General features: G+C 45.9%; 1 long non-coding RNA gene across 1 annotated transcript; it reads right to left on the reverse strand.

Moving 5' to 3' along the window:
* Window positions 1-6,649: 6,649 nt before the first annotated feature.
* LOC109257632 (uncharacterized) lies at window positions 6,650-16,815 on the reverse strand. Its single transcript, XR_002076059.2, has 2 exons — window positions 16,737-16,815; window positions 6,650-6,839 (listed from the first exon to the last, which is right to left on the reverse strand). It is a non-coding gene; the product is annotated as an uncharacterized LOC109257632 (long non-coding RNA).
* Between the last annotated feature and the right edge of the window lie 1,612 nt (window positions 16,816-18,427).

Below are 18,427 nucleotides of genomic sequence, written 5' to 3' on the forward strand. Positions count from 1 at the left end.
GCACACCCCAGACCGAACACTATAAAGCATGTCTTTTTTAAAGATTTATTTGTTGACTAATCATTCCTTTTAACACAATTAATTTAAAATAAATTAAGAAGCATGCATCATTTGTGGAATGAGGAAAAGCAGAAAACTGTTACAATAAAGTATTATAGTAAAATGAACATTATAATCCAATCTTCAGTCATGTGCTGATTTAAATAAAATATTTGTATTTAAAATCATGTCATTATTGCATACTTTGTGTAGTAACATTTATCATTCTTTTTTAGCCATCCAGATGCTTTGGGAACTCTAAGTTTGGAACTCTCCTACCTACTGAGTCTGTTTTGTTTTGTTTTTTTTTTAATAGAAGCCAGGGGTGTCTGGTGGCTCAGATGGTTAAGCGTCCGACTTTGGCTCAAGTCATGGTCTCGCGGTTCCTGAGTTGGAGCTCTGTGTCAGAAGCCTGCTTCGGGTTCTGTGTCTCCCTCTCTCACTGCCCCTCCCCAATTCACGCACACACTCTCTCTCTCTCTCTCTCTCTCTCAAAAATAAAATAAACATAAAGAAAGAAAGAAAGAAAGAAAGAAAGAAAGAAAGAAAGAAAGAAGAAAGAAAGAAAGAAAGAAAGAAAGAAAGAAAGAAAGAAAGAAAGAAAAAAGAAAAACCAAATTTTCCTAGCTTCCCTTAAAGCTAGGGAGCAGGCTCTTTCCACTGATGCTTCTGCATGTGATTTCAATGCGGAAGACAAGGCCATGAGCAGGATCCACTCAGGAGAGAGTGCAGGAATGGCAGAGACATCCAGCTTCCAGACCAAGTAGAGGCAGGAGTTTGGCTGAGCATCCCTGTCCAGCGTTAGGCCCAGCCAGTTGTGGGGACAGCAGCAGCAGCAGGATTGTTTCTGGCTGCCCAGACTCCAAGCTTGGTTTCCTCTTTCTCTCTCCTTGAGACTGTGCAAATGACCTTTAAACTGGTGACCCATACGTGAAATCTCAATCTCCCAAGAATTGAACATCACCCTACAAACGTGGAAACTGGCACCCCATGTATAAAATCCTTATCTCCAAGTATGGAACATGTCCTTACAAGTGTGGGCCATATCACTTTGGATAAGAAACATAGGATTTCAATAATAGAAATTTGTTTCTCAAGAAAATTGAACCTTGCCCTATTAGCATGAAACTTGGTACACCATATGCAAATCTTAATCTACAAGCTTGGAATCTGGCACTCTTTGTGTGGAAATCAATGTCTAGTCGTGAAAAATGGCCTAAAAAGTGTGGAACCTGAAACTCCAGACATGGAACCTGGCTTTGAGTCATAGGAATAGGATCTACATGCATGGAACCTGAACTCCATTTATGAAATCTGAAATTTCAGGCATTGATTTAGCTTTCTTAGGTGTGAATTCTGCTTTTTCATGCATATAATCTGGTCCTCCACACAAAACCTGACCCTGTAGACATAAAACTTGGCCCTCTACGGGTGCCTGGGTGGCTCAGTTGGTTGAGCGTCCAACTTTGGCTCAGGTCATGATCTTGTGGTTCATGAGTTCAAGCCCCACATTGGGCTCTGTGCCGACAGCTCAGAGCCTGGAGCCTGCTTAGGATTCTGTGTCTCCCTCTCTCTCTCTGCCCCTCCCCCACTTGTTCTCTCTCTCTCTCTCTCAAAAATAAATAAAACATTAAAAAAAAAAAAAAAAAACTTGGCCCTCTAAGTATGGAATCTGACTTCTAGGCATGGAAAATTTCTCCAGATATGAATTCTTGCCTCTCAAGCATAGAATCTGGCTCTCTAGTTGTGGGATCTGAGCCTGTATGTGTAGAGGCCCTCTAGTTATGGAATTAAATCTAGACATGACATGAGTATGAAATACCTCTGTCCAAGCTAGGAACTTGGCCTTTTAGGAGTAAAACCAGAACCTCATAGAATGTCATCTAAACTATAAATGAGAAAATTCAGGCTTAATGTTAGCAGTGACTTTCCCAAGTTTTAACAACTGGTTTCCATTGGGTCTGAATCTTGAACCCAAGTCTCCTGATTTTCAGCCAGTGCTCACTGTACGAGCCCATTGCTCTGTGTATCTTGCTCTCTCTCCAGTGGTGTATAAAGAAAAAGAGAACTAAACAAGGTCAGAACACCCAAAGTCAGCGGACAGCTCTGCCCTGTCTCTGTGTCCTTAGATTGCTCAAACATACTGAATTTTCCCAGTCTCCATTTCAGGCAAAGATGGCCACCAGACTGGTTCCAGCCCTGGCATTCTGTGCTCTGCCTCTATTTTGTGCTTCTCTCTGTTAAGGGTCTCTTCCCCTTGTCTTCAAGCTGTGTGAGGCCCAATTAGTCTGGGGCGAACTGGGCCATCTGAGCAAGGAGCAACCCAAAGATTAGCTTTGATCCTACCCTGAGCCCTCCTACCTCCTGTGGCTTCCCCCATTATTTCAGCTGCTGCCCAAGGAAGATAGTTTTTATTTGGTTGAAGTTTCCCATTCAACCTAGAAAATCAAATATCATTTTAACTGATCTTGACTTTGGAGGTTAGCCTTGCAGCTGCCTGGGGGGCCTCACGATCTCTTCCTATTCAAAGGCCTGCCTTGTTCTCCATTTTACAGCTTGGCTCTTGCCTCTTCTTTCTGTTTCGGTAACAAGCTTTGGTGGCTGGGGCACTCAGATCTGGTTGCGGCCTGCGTCTGAGCAGAGGAGAGTATTAGGGCCAGTAGACTAACCTAGGGCTGGAGGAAGTCTTTAGAGCATCTTCTGTCCTTTTCCCCAAGTGCATCCACTCTGAACTCTCTGTCCTTCATATATCTGAAAAATAAACTTCTAACGCTTTGTGTGGCTTTTTTGATTTTAGACATCTATTTTTTAATATTATTTTAATTCCAATGTAGTGAACATACAGTGGTATATTAATTTCAGATATATAATATAGTGTTTCACCAATTCCATATATCACTCAGTGCTCATCAAGGTAAGTGTATTCTTAATCTCCTTCACCTGTTTCACCCAGCCCCCCCCCCCCCCCCCTGCTTTCCTCCAATAAACATCTGTTTGTTCTCTATAGGAAACAGTCTGGATTTTGTGTGTGGGGGGGGGGGGGGCGCAGTTTGGGGTTTTGGCTTTTGGTTTTGGTTTGTCTCTCTTTTTTTCCCCCCTTTGTTCATTTGTTTTGTGTCTTAAATTCCACATATGAGTGAAATCATATGGCATCTGTCTTTCTCTGACTGGCTTATTTTGTTTAACATTAAACTCTAGCTCCATCCACGTTGTCGCAAATGGCAGGATTTCATTCTTTCTTACAGTTGAATAATATTTTATTGTATGTATATACCACATCTTCTGTGTCCATTCATTTGTAGATGGGCACTTAGGCCGCTTCCATAATTTGGCTATTACAAATAAAGCCATAAACATAGGGATGTATGTATCCTTTGGAATTAGTGACTTCATATTCCTTGGGTAAATACCCAGCAGTGTGATTACTGGATCACATGGTAATTCTATTTTTAATTTTTTGAAGAACCTCCATACTTAGATATTATCTATTTCCTGCAGTGGTAGATAAGTCTTTCACACACTTATGCATTCCCAGCTTCTCTCTGCCATCTGCCATAGTGTTAGGTTTTATGACCCTGAAATATTGTTGACCCCAGGACATGGAACATGCACTGGTTACATTTCTTCTCTAGTTTTTTCCATCCCAAGTTTCTACATTTCTTTTCTTTTTTGTCATTCTGTTTGCTTTGATCCTCAGCTCTCTTTTTTTCTCATCTCCAAATTTTGACGCATATATAAACTCTTTGTCACTCAAAAAATAATTGCAGGATATATATAAGCTGAGAGTAATGCTTCTTTTTTTTTAATTTTTATTTAATTTTGAGAGAGAGAGAGAAAGAGACAGAGCACGAGCAGGGGAAGGGCAGAGAGAGAGAGACAGAATCCGAAGCAGGCTCCAGGCTCTGAGCTGTCAGCACAGAGCCCGGTGCAGGGCTCAAACCCATGAACTGTGAGATCATGACCTGAGCCAAAGTCGGACACTTGACCGACACTTGACCGACCAGGCGCCCCTGAAAGTAATGCTTCTAAAGAATAAATTAGTATGCTTCACGTAGCCTTCGTTGCCAAAAACGTTCACCTTGTCCTAAGCCACATGCAAGGGAAGGAGGGTGGGGTGACCTGGCACCTTTCTTCCCAGGGATCTGGGCAGAGTCTCCTGTCGAGGAAACACTCCAATGCGTTTACGAAACAGGCGTGGAGTGCTTCCTGATAGCCAGGGAAGCTTCAGTGGATTCACTGATTCCTTAAAGCATTTCTTTCAGTGCTTTGTGTGTTGAGTGTCTACTGTGTAACAGGTACTGATAATACAGAGATGAAGAAAAGATGGCCCTTGTGCCCAAGTATTTCTTCCGTCTCTTTCCCTTGCCTCGGGTGGGATCTCTCCTTCCCATCATGTAGGCCAGCACCATCAGTAAATGTTTCCTGAGTACCTCACTGAAACCCATCTTCTCATCTCACCCCTATCCTCCCTCGGGCCCCAAGCAAAGTCTTTCATGCTGCATCCTCTGGCCCAAAGCCCTTCCTCACAGAGCCATCCTGAGGGAAGCAGTGTGCTGGGGACCAGGTCGGCACGGGGAACAGCAGCCGGGGCACCTGATCTCAGCTCTTGCTCTGTAAGCTCGAGGTGGTCCTCCCCCCTCTGAGCCTCTGTTTCCCCGACTATAAAACTGTGAAGCAAGCCCCACCCTTCCCTCCTTCCCTTGCATGTGGCTTAGGACAAGGTGAAAGTTTTGGGCCACGGGAGGCTACGTGAGGCATATTAATTTATTCTTTAGGAGCATTACTTTCAACTTATATATATTCTGCAATTATTTTTGAGTGGCAAAGAGTTTATGTACACATCAAAAGCTGGCCCCCTTCTGTTGCCCTGAGGGCGTCCGCACCTACTTACCCAGAGCAGGCTTTTCCACAGATGGTCCATGTCGCTGCCCTCCCACCTCAAGTCTCTGGTTACCTGCCAGAACCATTTCGTGCAACCCTCCATCTGGGCAATAGATTACAAACACCTACACAAAGCAAAGGGCCACTGCAGATGGCCATGCACCTGGGATTCCCGAGTCCCCAGGCCACAGGGCCTGGCGTTGGACCTCCCTGCTTGGCTGGCAGCCGTGGAAGCTCCAGATCATCTAGCAGGGAGCTGTAAAGCTGGCCGCTCATTAGAACAGCCTCCGGCCCAAGTCCACACTGAGAAGAGGCCGAGGTGTTAAACCGATGTACGTAACCTAATATCTGGTGAATTAGCCCACGCAGGGCACACAGAAGATGCAAGCCCAGCCATCTTGACTCTGTGTGATGGGCGGTCACGGTCCTCACCTCTCCACGTAGCTGCAGCCCCACGAAGTGTCCCTCACACAGCCCTTCCAGAGCCTGGCTGCCCATGGGGGAGATGTTCTTGTGACTTCTCAGTGCCTGAATCTCTCACTCTCATGTGTCTCTGGTGAATACACTGAGCCAGATTCTTCTAATCTCCATTTCGCACAACAGCCATAAAAATATTTTATTTTAGGGGCATCTGGGTGGCTCAGTCGGTTGAGCGTCCGACTTCGTCTCAGGTCATGATCTCTCAGTTCATGGGTTCGAGCTGCTTGGAACCTGCTTCAGAATCTGTGTCTCCCTCTCTCTCTGCCCTTCCCCTGCTCATGCTCTGTTTCTGTCTCTCAACACATGAATAAAAATGTTAAAAAATGTTTTATTTTATTTTTAAAGGTTATTTATTTTGAGAGACAGAAAGAGAGTGTGCGAGCACATGAGTGTAGGAGGGGCAGAAAGAGAGGGAGAGAGACAATCCCAAGCAGGCTCTGAGCTGTCAGCTCGATCCCACGATCCATGAGATCATGACCTGAGCCGAAATCAAGAGTTGGGCACTTAACCAACTGAGTTAACCCAGGCACCCCTAAAATATTTTATTAATTTATTTTTAATTTATTTTAGGTTTATTTCTTTATTTTGAGAGAGAGAGAGAGAGAGACAGCACGTGAGCAAGAAGGGGAGGGGCAGAGAGAGAGGGAGAGAGAGAATTCCAAGCTGTCAGAGCAGAGCCCAATGTGGAGTTCAAACTCACGAACCTCGAGATCATGACCTGAGCTGAAATCAAGGGTCAGATGCTTAACTGACTGACCCACCCAGGCACCTCTAAAATATTTAAAAAATTCTATAAAAACATAAACAGTAATGTTACTTTCTTGTTGGCTTGCTGTTGCACTTAGAATACGACCCTAGTTTGTCCCCATGGTCTGGGAGGCCCTGCTCAGAGTGGCCCTGCCGCCCGGCTCTGGCCCTGTGTCTCCGTGATCGCTCCGGTTCTGACAGTTGTCAGAATATGTGAAGCCCTTTTCCAACCTGGGGCCTTCACGCAAGCTTTTTCTCTTCCCCGGGGTGCTTCTTTCCTACACTTGGCACAGACAGTTCCTAGTATTTGAAGTCTCACCTGTCTTTGAGATGTCCTCAGTGACTTCTCTGTCCAAGGTAGCTACCCCCGCATGCCCTCATTCTCTCTTCTACCTGCTCTCTACTCTTTCTCTCCGGGCTTCCTCTTGTCACAACTTTGTATTGTGTAGTATTTTCTGTTTACTTGTTTATACGTGTTTTCCTTAAACAACAAGCTCCTTGCGGAAGGGATCGTGTCTATTTTAGCCATCCAGCCTTTGGCACAGTACATGACACACAGTAGTTGCTCAACAAATACATGTTAACTGTCAAATGAATAAGTGTCAGGAAACGAATTCAGGTCGGGGTACTTCAGGGGTAGCGGAGCTTTTTCTAGAGCAGTGGTCTCAAACATCGTTGTGCGTTAGAATCACCTGGGGAGGCGTAAAAATCCCCACAGCAGTTACATCAGAGCAATACGAGTAGTACCTGATGCCGAATGTCACATGATCACAAGTGAGCCAATGGCTCTTAAAATTCACTTTGATATACAAGTGCTTTGGATTACAAGCATGTTTCCGAAATGAATTATGCTTGCAAACCAAGGTTTTACTGTGTGTGTGTGTGTGTGTGTGTGTGTGTGTGTGTGTGTGTGTTCTGCACAGATCCTGAGCTGGGGTTCAAACTCACAAACCTCAAGAGCATGACCCAAACCGAAATCGAGAGCCAGAGGCTCAGCAGGATCCCAGGTGCCCCGCCACAGGGTCCTGGTCTTACTGGAAGTCCCATAGCCCAGGAAATCCCCCAGCCCCAGCAGGTCTGAGGTCGTCCCCCCCACCTTCAACTCAAATACCATATTCACTAGACAAGTCAGATACACTGTGATGAGTGCATTAGCAGGCTTTAAAATGTTAATTTGATCCAGTATCCATGTGATGGCTCCCCTACATCCTGGGGGATAGATGTGCCAACATCAGGTACGCCTGGTCACCATGGCTCCCACTTCAGATGTCCCCAGAAAGCAAACACCACGGGGCCTCGCTCAGAGCCACCCCACTGAGTGCTGTCTGGGGATAACGTGGCCTTGTTTTCCAAAGGAGGGCACCTAGGCAGTTAAGAAACAATTCTTAGAGACCCACTACCGCCTTCCTGGACACACAAAGGCTTTGGAAGAAAGCGAAAACAGATCTCGCCGTCCAGTTCTCGTACAGGGAACAAAATGATGACGTCATTCGCAGGTTGCAAAGGTCTCATCTGAGAGCAGCGGGAACTTACATCTTTTTTTTTTTCTCTTCAAATGTATTTACTTTCAAATTTTCCAGTTAGCTGAGTATGCTACAGGAAAGCCTAGAAATTTGGCTTCGGGTTAAAGTCACAAGCCTGGATCATCATCTATTCCAGGCCTCCCCACAGACCAACATTTACAAATGGGTTTAAAATCTAAATGCCCAAGGAAGTCGGAGAAAGAATCTCAAGGTTCCTTTTAACTCAACATTTGGCTTCAAGAGTGAGTTTAAGCTTTCTAGTGGTCACAGCCAGCCTCGGTTAAAGGTGGTTTATGAGGGGGAAAGGTGGTTAACGAGGGAAAACGGTGAGCTAATTCACTGCCACCCCTCCCCCACCCCTCCACCCCAACGCCCCAAACCACAGTCCCTTAGCTGGGACCGCTTAAAACACGGGCAGGTTCCCTCTGACTCCAGAGTCTGAGCTCTATGACCACTGTCATATAGTGCCCTCCTCGCCAGTCGAAATGCCTCAGTCCCCTCCTTATCCTTGAAAGTTGATTGCTGCCTGGGTTATTTTTCTGGTAATGAAGTTCCTGGAATCAGGGTCCTGTTCCCTTCCTCCTGCTCCTTCTGGGCACTGTCTTGTCTCTGACTCCACCTCCTGAAATTAGCTCCCTGCCCCAGGCCATCACCTCCCCTTCCCTGGGGGGCTGTCTGCCAAATCACTGTCTGTGGCAGCCAGACCTCACCCCTCCGATGCCTCCCTTCTCAGATAAAATTTTCCCCTGGCCCTTACTAGTGGCTTCTTATGAGGTGCCACCCCCTTCTCCTGACAGCCACTATTACCTACTACTACTGTCCTCCTTGTTTTGGAAATGCTGAGTGACCACTGTTCTGAGTGTCCCTACTTCCCTCGGGTGGGTGAGCCCAACCTCCAAACCTACAGCTTCTGATTAGACATTTCTTTCTCACAAAGGCCTAGAACTCTTTCTTCTTCTTTCTTCTTCTTCTTCTTCGTCTTTGTCTTCGTCTTCGTCTTCGTCTCCGTCTCCTCCTCCTCCTCCTCCTCCCCCTCCTCCTTCTCCTTCTTCTCCTTCTCCTCCTCCTTCTCCTTCCCCTCTTTCTTCTTCTTCTTCTTCTTCTTCTTCTTCTTCTTCTTCTTCTTCTTCTTCTCCTCACCACTTCATTGAGATACAACTGACCTCCAAAAAGCTGTACCTATTTAACGTATTCAGCTGAATAAGTTTGGAGAGAAATACACACCCATGAAATGCATCAGCACACTCTATGCCATAAACATACCCACCCTCTCCAAAAGTTTCCTCCCACCTTCTTTATCCTTATTATATTTTTGTGATAAGAACACTTAACTAAGAGCTATCCTCTTGGCCGATGTTGAAGTATACAAGACAGTATTGATAACTATAATCTCTATGCTATAGGGTAGATATCTAGGACTTTCTCATCTTGCAGAGCTGATACTTGGTATCCTCAACTACTACGTCTCACTTCCCCTCTCCTCAGAGTACTTTTCCTTTATGTTCTCAGCAAGGAGAGTCGGGGACTGCTATGTATTTGCATGGAGCTGTAATTTTGCAAATGTTAGATGCACGTCCATTATCTTTTAGGTAAAAGGTGCTGGGCATGTGTATCCTCTATGCACCCTCCATCCATGTCTCCCTGGGCAGGGTATGTGATACAGACACTTCCCCCAAACACTCAGGTGTTTGTCTCAGGGGAAACTTGGTAAACTAATAATTATAGTTACTGTGCTAAATTTTATCTATAGAGGTCTTCACCAAGTAGCATGGACTTAGAGAGAAGACAGAAACTAAATCTGCTTGAGTAAGTACAGGAAGGCATCATGGAGGAGGTGACTTTTGTGTTTTGAAGGGTGGGCAGGAGTTCTCAGTGTTTTGAGGCTTCCCTGTGTTATGATGTTATCAATTTATAGTTTTTCATGTTTACTGAAAATTCTATACAACCCAGCCTTTCAAACTTTAATAAGTTCTATGAACAAATTCTAGGTGATGAGGGGCTGGCAAAAGAACGTGACCATATCGGTCACCACCTTTTAGGAACTTACCATTTTGATAGTAAGGAGCATGCCTACATATGTAACAGTTAAGTAACTTTTCGAGATGAGTTCAGGAATTGGCATACGAAACACGGCTATCTCCTTCACTGCTCTACCTCTGGTTCTGATACTGCCCTTGGCACATAGTAGGTCCTCAGTAGAGGCTGGTTGACTATAGGAATGCTTAGCGTGAGGGGGAGATTGGATATGGACACTGAAAGCAGGGCCATGTCTGAATAGGCAGAGGGGAGAGTGTATACTGTCCCACATGGCTTCATTTTTCTCACGGGCACGTTTGTGTCCCCAACTCAATCGCAAACATCCCAGGGGAGGGACTACAGTTTATGCATCTGTTATATCCAAAGGAAACTAGGTATTTAGCAGATAGTCACACATATTAGCTAGATTCTAAGGCGAGCTAGAATTTCATCAGCCTTTAACTAAAAAATTATGAAAATATTAGTGGGGGGAAAGGATGAGTCCTTTCGAATGTTCCCAAGTTTTTCTCTACCCAAACTATATGTTTGTTTATGTGTAATCCACATATTAGGGGATAAACGTGTTCACTGATATACGTGTGTATATACATGGTGGACATTGTCACCATCCGTGTGGAACTTACATTCTGTGGTTGAACAGAACAGACAAGACAGACAAATATCATCATTTGAAATATAACTTCAAGGGGCGCCTGGATGGCGCAGTCGGTTAAGCGTCCGACTTCAGCCAGGTCACGATCTCGCGGTCCGTGAGTTCGAGCCCCGCGTCAGGCTCTGGGCTGATGGCTCGGAGCCTGGAGCCTGTTTCCGATTCTGTGTCTCCCTCTCTCTCTGCCCCTCCCCCGTTCATGCTCTGTCTCTCTCTGTCCCAAAAATAAATAAAAAAACGTTGAAATATAACTTCAAGAACTCAAAAGCAAATTTTGGCAGGTTAATCTGGGCCCACGTCCTGGAGGAGGAGAAAGATCTGGAGCTGTTATTGGAAGCTATGATCATCAAGGTGCCCAGAAAAGGTCAGAATTTCCTAGAATTTCTCACTGCTCTCCCTGTTTGGACTTGTGTCCTTCAGGCTAGTGGAACATTAGCTGCATTTGCTTGCTGGACCAGATTGCTCGTGTGTTACATCTGTGATGGAATATCTCTTGCTTCGCTACGGATAGGTCTGTGTGACTGACACTCTGCGTGAATCTTGTTTTGGTAATGCCAAACTGTAACGATTAAAATTCTGGAAGACCATTCCTCTGAGGTCAAGTTCTTTGGAGTATACCTAGAAAATGTCAGAAGCATAAACTGAGCAGGAGAGGTTTAAAAATTCACTGGCCTCAGAATGTGCCGATCTGCCCTATGAATAAGCAAGAACACAGTGGGCTTCACAGAGCAGGATCTAGGTACCTAGAGAAGAGTTAGATACGTCAGTTAGATGCATTAGTATGGAGGGGAGAAACTACCAAGTGGACACAATGTATTGTAGGTCCTAGAATGGTCTGTTTTGTGAGTCCAGGCTCACGTCCAGTGGGAATAAAATTTCTCCATCTACAACTCTTCTACTCTGCCAGATCTCCCTGCCCCTACGCTGGGTTCCCACTAGCCCACCACTGGGGTATCCATTGTAATCCCTTTGATTTAAGGCAATCATAGCACGGGGCATTCCCTTTGAAAATACCAGAGAAGTAATGCTTCATGGAAATGATGTTCAATTTTTTTTTCCTTAACAGAAAACCCCTTTTGTTCCTAATAATAAAACCTGCTATGGCCGAAACAGGAGGGGGCCTGGGGCTTCCCCCTCGGCCTCACCCTTGCTGGGCTGGTCTCTGAGACATTTGTGCAGAATCCTGAGGCTGGTAAGAAACACTGTTTCAAAAGCTTTGCTGTCTGGGCGCCTGGGTGGCTCAGTCCGTTAGGCGGCTGACTTCGGCTGAGGTCATGATCTCGCGGTCCGAGCCCTGCGTTGGGCTCTGTGCTGACAGCTCAGAGCCTGGAGCCTGTTTTGGATTCTGTGTCTCTCTCTCTCTGACCCTCCCCTGTTCATGCTCTGTCTCTCTCTGTCTCAAAAATAAATAAACGTTAAAAAAAATTTTTTTAAAAATTTAAGAAGCTTTGCTGTCAACAAACCGACCATACATACTCATTTGTGGGACAACTGGGGAAATTGGAATATGGACAGGGCCAGACGATACAAAAAACTTACTGCTCGTTTTTTTAGGTATGATATGGTATTATGGCCATGTGAGAAAATCTCCTTTTTTTTTTTTTTTTTAAAGATTCCTATTCCATGATGTCTGGGATTTACATAAAAAGAAGTAAATATGGAAACAAGAAATAATGTTACGCCTGGGTGGTTTTATCATAATATTCTTTCTGAAAAATGCAAAAGCGATGCTTCAGGCTGTGGCAGTCATGGGCATCACTAGGAAGGAGCAGATGACCTGCACAGTTTTCCTGGGGACCTCAGGTGCCAGCTGCAGAGCAGGGCACAGAGACAGTGGTGGGGGAGGGGGGTCTCCTGCATCCTTTCCAGCCACTCACCACCTAGGGGTCCTGGCAGGACACCAGACTGCGCCCTGAAACTCTTCCTTAGATAAAGGATGAACAACATTTGTTAACATCAGGTGCTGAGCTGGCCCCACGCACATCCTCCTTGGCTGTTGGGCCCCTCCTCCTATCTCCTCTGAGTCGGCAGGAGCCTCTCTGTGCCCTGCTCTAACCTGCTCTGACCTGGCACCTGCCGCCTTAGAGGAAAACTGAGCTGATTAATGTGCACCTTTTCTCCCTCTCCCAGGTATCCAGGGATCCTAAGAGAGTGGCTCTCGCTACCAAGGAAGCTGACAGAGCCCTGCTGGAGCAATACTGCCCTTTCCCTTCGGACACCCGCCTTCGACTGCCCACTGGCAGAAGCGAGCACCATTCTCGCTCCCCCTTGCTCTGTCCTCTGCCATCATCAGCCTAGGAAGCCGAGTTATAGAATCTGAGAGACAAGGGACTTCTGAAACCAAGAAGTACAGCCCCCCAAGCAGAGCAAGAATCCCCTCAGATGTCGCTGATGGGTGGGGGCCACCTGGCTTTTGCTAAAATGTTTCCACTTGAAATCTTTCCCACGAACATGTACAGAATGCTCCTCCGTGTCAGGCACAGCACGAGGCACTCATCAGGGTCCGACACCAGTAATACCTCCCAGGGACAGTGAGAACTCAGGAGCAAACAACCCAGAGACTTCCCCCAGCCCAGGACATTTAGACGCCCTGGCCTCTGGCTGCACACCCTGCGTCTGGACACTGTGGACGGGCCCATCTCCCTGCGGCAGCGAAGCGGTGCCCGGCCGGTAGGTGACTGTTGATGAGGGTGCCGTTCCTCAATATTCTGTTTCTTAGCTTTGCAAGGTCAGGAGCTCAGGTCCTGGGGGATACAGACCCATGCCAATCACACCTCACAAGAATCCTGTATGCCAGAAGGGCAATTTACAAATGGGCAATGAATGGGCGTGGCTATCCGGTGACCCGGACATTTACATCTGCCTTCCGAGACACCCATTTCCCTGAATGGAATTTATAACCAGAAGGTTGCTTGGTGAGCGTGGAATCCGCCCAAAGGAAGGGGGATGGCTGTGAAGGAGGGTTTACTCAGGCTACGAAGAGAGAGAGGAAGGGCTCCACTCGGACCTTTTTACACCCAAGAGTGGACTCTTACCGACACGCCTCTTTCTAAACACCTATTTGTTTGTTAGCCACGTAACGCATCTCAAAAGATTACAACTCTGTTCATCTCAATCGTGCTTTCCTAAGGTTGTCTTGAGATTCTGGGGGAGCGTAGGTGACTTAATGGCCATCTGGTTAGCACCCTGACCCAAGGCTCTCTAATGTGCCAGTTCTAACATTTCTTTTTTTTTTTTTTTTAATTTAAAAAATTAATTGAGGAGGGAGCAGTGAAGAATGCAGCCTGGTTATATTAATAGATGTCAGAACAGGGGTTCCCGACTCTTTTTTTTTTTTAAGTTTGAGAGAGAGGGAGAGAGAGCAAACAGGGGAGGGGCAGAAAGAGTGAGAAAGAGAGAGAGAGAATCCTAAGCAGGCTAGATGCATGCTGTCAGCACCATGCAGGGCTCAAACTCACGAACTGTGAGATCACGACCTGAGCCGAAACCAAGAGAGTTGGACACTTAACCGACTGAGCCACTCAGGCACCAGGGTTCCCAACTTGGATGCAACAAGGGCCAGGTACGTATAAAGGAGGAAAGCAGGCTGGATAAAAGAACAATTTCAATAGGAACTTCGGTATAAATATGCTTCCTGATGTTCTTTACTAAGAAAAAATAGCACAGCTGTGAGAATAAATGGCAACTGATACTCATTGTGGGGGATGGGGAAACACAATTGTGAGCCCCGGGGACTCTGGCAAACCAAAGAGGCCATCTCCCTTCTCAAAATGACCACTGCTCATCTCCAGCTGACAGTGGCCACATGGAAATGAGGTCCTGAAATTATCAGATCTGATTTTTTTTTTTTTGTCAAGAAAAGTTGGTAATCTGGATTTTTGGGTGAAATCACCTGATTAATGTTGACAGCCGTTTCAAAAATTTTTGCAAATGCGCCACTAAACAAAACATGCCAAGGCCAGGTTTAGTCAGTCAATTAGTTTAAAGCTTCTGCTGCGTATTTTTAAAGGATCCCATGATTGAATATTTTTAAAAATGCTAGTTTAACAAAATAAAATAGGCAGAAAAAAACAGGTGGATTTTTGCTGTTTTTTTTTTTTTTTTTTTTAGCCATAGAGCTTAACAAGGCCGTTTAGACACTGATAAGATAGACAAACACGGATAGAGAGAGATGTGTGTTTGATCTCCAACTCAGGCTCAGCGGCTTCACACAGACAAAGCCCTAAGATCAGGGTCTAAAGGTGGCCAGGTGTATCCATTTCCGGTAGCTCATTTGGCTTCATTTTAGTCTGTGGCTTTTTTCTGGTCATTCCCCTAAGCCAAGGGGTACCTTTTTCTGAGGTCTCAGAGCCCAGGCACCCATGCTGACAGCAATGGAATTCAAGATCAGAGACAGTCGTCCCCACTCTAGAGGGATGTTCATATTTCTTACCTAGCTCACTTTTCCAGATCCTATAACGGTTCAGCTATTTTTAAAAAAAATGTTTATTTTTGATAGAGAGCATGTGCAAGCAGGGGAAGGGCAGAGAGAGGGAGACAGGGTTCAGAGCGGGTCTGCCGACAGCAGAGAGCCCAACTTGGGGCTCGAACTCATGAACCACAAGATTGTTACCTGAGCTAAAGTCAGATGCTTAACCGACTGAGCCACCCAGGCACCCCTAGAATAGTTTAGCTCTATCCAGAAGCTGTAGTTCCTCTTCCCTGGTCAGTCTTACCTCCTATAATGACTTCCTTCACTCTTGCTTTATCCCATGTCCGTCATCCCGTGTGAAATCTGCCTCAGAACTCACCACCACCAACCCCTCCAGAAGTACCTCCTGACTTCCTTCCACCCACCCGCCTCCCTAGCTGGTTCAGATAATCTCATAGAAAGACTAGGCCCATATTTAGGGCCCAGCAAAGCAGAAACCAAAAAGATAAGAAAAGAGCAGCTCTGATGAGTTTTTCCAGAAGGTTGCAACCAGAGAGTCCAGAAGGAAGCTTTTCAAATGTCAGCATCCATTTGAGCCTTCAGGGTTGTTTCATTTTGACTCGAACTCAGAAAAGGCTGACCATCATCTTTGTAGGGCTTGGGGTCTCTGCCAGCATAAATGGAATCAGGTTTTTTGTTTTGTTTTGTTTTTATTTGTTTGTCATCTGTAGGCTTCTAGCATCCAGAAGGAATTGGAGACTGCCTGCCATAAAAAACCACACCTATGACCGGGGTTGACATGTGGCTTCTGTCTCTCTTTTGCAGCAGCCCAGCCCTTATCTCATGCTAGGCTTACTGCCAACACCTCTGAATAGACCTCCTGCACCCAGCATCCCTCCCAAGGCCATCGCGTGCCTGGCTGCCAGAATAATCTTTCTAAAACACACAGTGATTATATATTACCTTCCTGCTTTTTTGTCATCTCCACCTACCTACATTGCAAGCTGCCTAAACACATTAATTATACTTCTTTACGGTTCCTATGTCGTGGTGATTCTCGGACTTCGGTGGGGAACTCATTTAAAATGGGGCTGCCTGGTTCTCATCTCCAAAGACTCTCATCCGGTAGGACCAGGGTGAAGTTGGGAATCCGCCTTTTATTTCTGGGCAAGTAATTGCAGAATGTTGTGTTGCCAGAGGTCTATAGACTACAAACTGAGAAGCATTATTTAAAATAAAAAATTTTAAATGTTTATTCATTTTTGAAAGACAGAGAGACAGAGTGTGAGTGGGGCAGGGGCAGAGAGAGAGGGAGACACAGAATCTGAAGCAGGCTCCAGGCTCTGAGCTGTCAGCACAGAGCCTGACGCGGGGCTCGAACCCACGAACCACGAGATCATGACCTGAGACGAACTCGGGCGCTTAACCCACGAAGCCACCCAGGCACCCTGAGAAGCATTATTTTTTAAATCTGGTATAGACCTAATAAATGGATAAAAGTTGAGTTGTTCTGGAATTAATGAACCTGTACTTTACCTTCCCTGAAAAGATTTTATTTCCCCATTTCCTTCACCCCAGCATCTGGTAGAGTGTTGATTAGTTTCATGCTTAAGTGATTTTTAAAAATACTCTGAGAAGAAAAGAGGAGGGAGGGGCTTCTCAGTGGCTTTCACTGCATACCTGGAGGCGGGGAGGTGGTTAGCAAGGTGATACTTTGGAGACAAATGGCATTGTCAGTGATATCTGGCCACCCGTCCCTCCCATATTTGACTGCCCACACCATCATTTGCCCCTCTGCTCCACAATGCCAAAAGTAGCTATTAATTAACAGAAATATATTTTAGGCCCTAATTTCCCACCTGAAAGTTCACTTCCTAAAAATAAAAAAGAGAGCCACAGCTAGGAGGAGTAGCAGAGAACAGCAGTAGCATTAAAAAATAATATGGTGTGCATTTCATTGAGCACTTACTATGTACTGAGCTCTGGTAGGCACCATGCACACATAATCTCTCATCTTCAAAATAACCTGCAAGTAGGTATTAAGTGTCCCCATTCCATAGATAGGGAAACTGCCTGCCTACCTTCCATGACATCACAAAGACTCACGCAAGGGCAGCTGGGAAAAAACAAAACAAAACAGGGCATGAAAACATAGCCACATATTCCAGAGTTGATCTTCAGCCATATTTGTAATGAAGCTCCAGAAGGAGAAAGAGGTAAAGAGGGAAGAAAAACTCAGTCTAAAAGCTCTTCCGAAAGAGGTAGGAAATGACCCTTCTGTTCCCAACTTCTCACAGGCTGACTTTTCCTTGCATAGGTATTAATACCCCCAAACAGGCCTTGAAGTGCTTGGGGGCTCTGTAATCTATTTAGTTCATTACAGCCAAAGATGAGTCCTTAAAGGTAATTGACACTTCCTCGGGCACTGATTCCATTTCATAGATCAATGTTACATATCTCAAAAATAAAAACAACTCTCTGGCTCAGAGCACCCATCAACAAAATCGTTGTAATCCCAGGCTTGAAATCTCTACTCATCTTGGAATGTCCTCCTCACCTCTACTTCTGAACTATAGTCCTTCTGGCCACCTGGTGAGGTTCTCTCTCTGCGGTTCCCCATGCTCACCAAGTGGCTCCTAGACCCTGGTTGGTATCTCCCCCCACCGTCCTCCACTCACTCCTTCTACGCTCCACTCCTCACCCCCACCCTGCGTTCTCCTCTCACAGGATTGGTGTGCTTGGTCACATGACAAGAATGTCTCCTGCGGCCAAACGGACATGCTCACTTCTCTGTACTGCTTCCAAAGTCACCCCACCGGGTGCTAGGATGGGTTATAAGGTGTCCCGCCAGAGGGGCCTCTGCTCTGTGTTCTCTAGCACACCTGCTGACAGGTATTTTTCATTTAACTTGCTCTTCTAGTTCATAAATATTCCTGTCCTGAGGATCCAAGCCCAGCTGGCTTCTGGGCCCAGCATGCTATCTATGCTGCTTTGAGAGGCTCTCACACACACACACTGCGTGTCACCCTTTCCTCCTTGGATGAGTTCCCTTCCCATGTGGGACAATGTCTGGAAGGTTGGGAGAAGGCCATCAACCCCCGGCATCTCAGGGTCTGAGCCTTATAAACAGCCATCAGCCCCAATGGGTCTAGTCATTAATGCTCCATGAAGGCCCTAAGCAAATACAGCCTCCAGCCTACCATTCCATACTCAGTCCATTTGGCCCAAATTCATAATGAGTATACAAATGAATCCCTTGCTACATATATTTATTGACTCACACTGCTGGCACACGGTCTATGTTCTCTGAACCCTAAATTAGGATGCACAATCCAAGATAAGTCTTGCAAGAAGCAGACCATTTGAAATCGAGTATGTCTCCGAAAGCCTGGGACATGTGGTCATAAGTTATTTAAGACACAAAAGACATCTATCAGCAGCTCTCTGCACCAAGTGATACATTTACTACTCTGGTGAGGAGGCATGGAGAATCGAGCGTGACCAAATTCCCAGCAAGACCAGTTAACCGGCACTGTGAGGCTGGGAAGGAGAGCCTTCCTTGCAGTTCAGGGCTGTGGAGGAGGGGAGCCTTGAAAGCCGGTAGGATCTGGATAAGGCAACAGGGGGAAAACAGCGTTTTCAGTTGAGGAGAACGTCAAA

Source organism: Panthera pardus, unplaced genomic scaffold (genome assembly GCF_024362965.1).
Source record: "Panthera pardus isolate Hobbes unplaced genomic scaffold, ASM2436296v1 HiC_scaffold_21, whole genome shotgun sequence".
Classification (NCBI taxonomy): domain Eukaryota; kingdom Metazoa; phylum Chordata; class Mammalia; order Carnivora; family Felidae; genus Panthera; species Panthera pardus.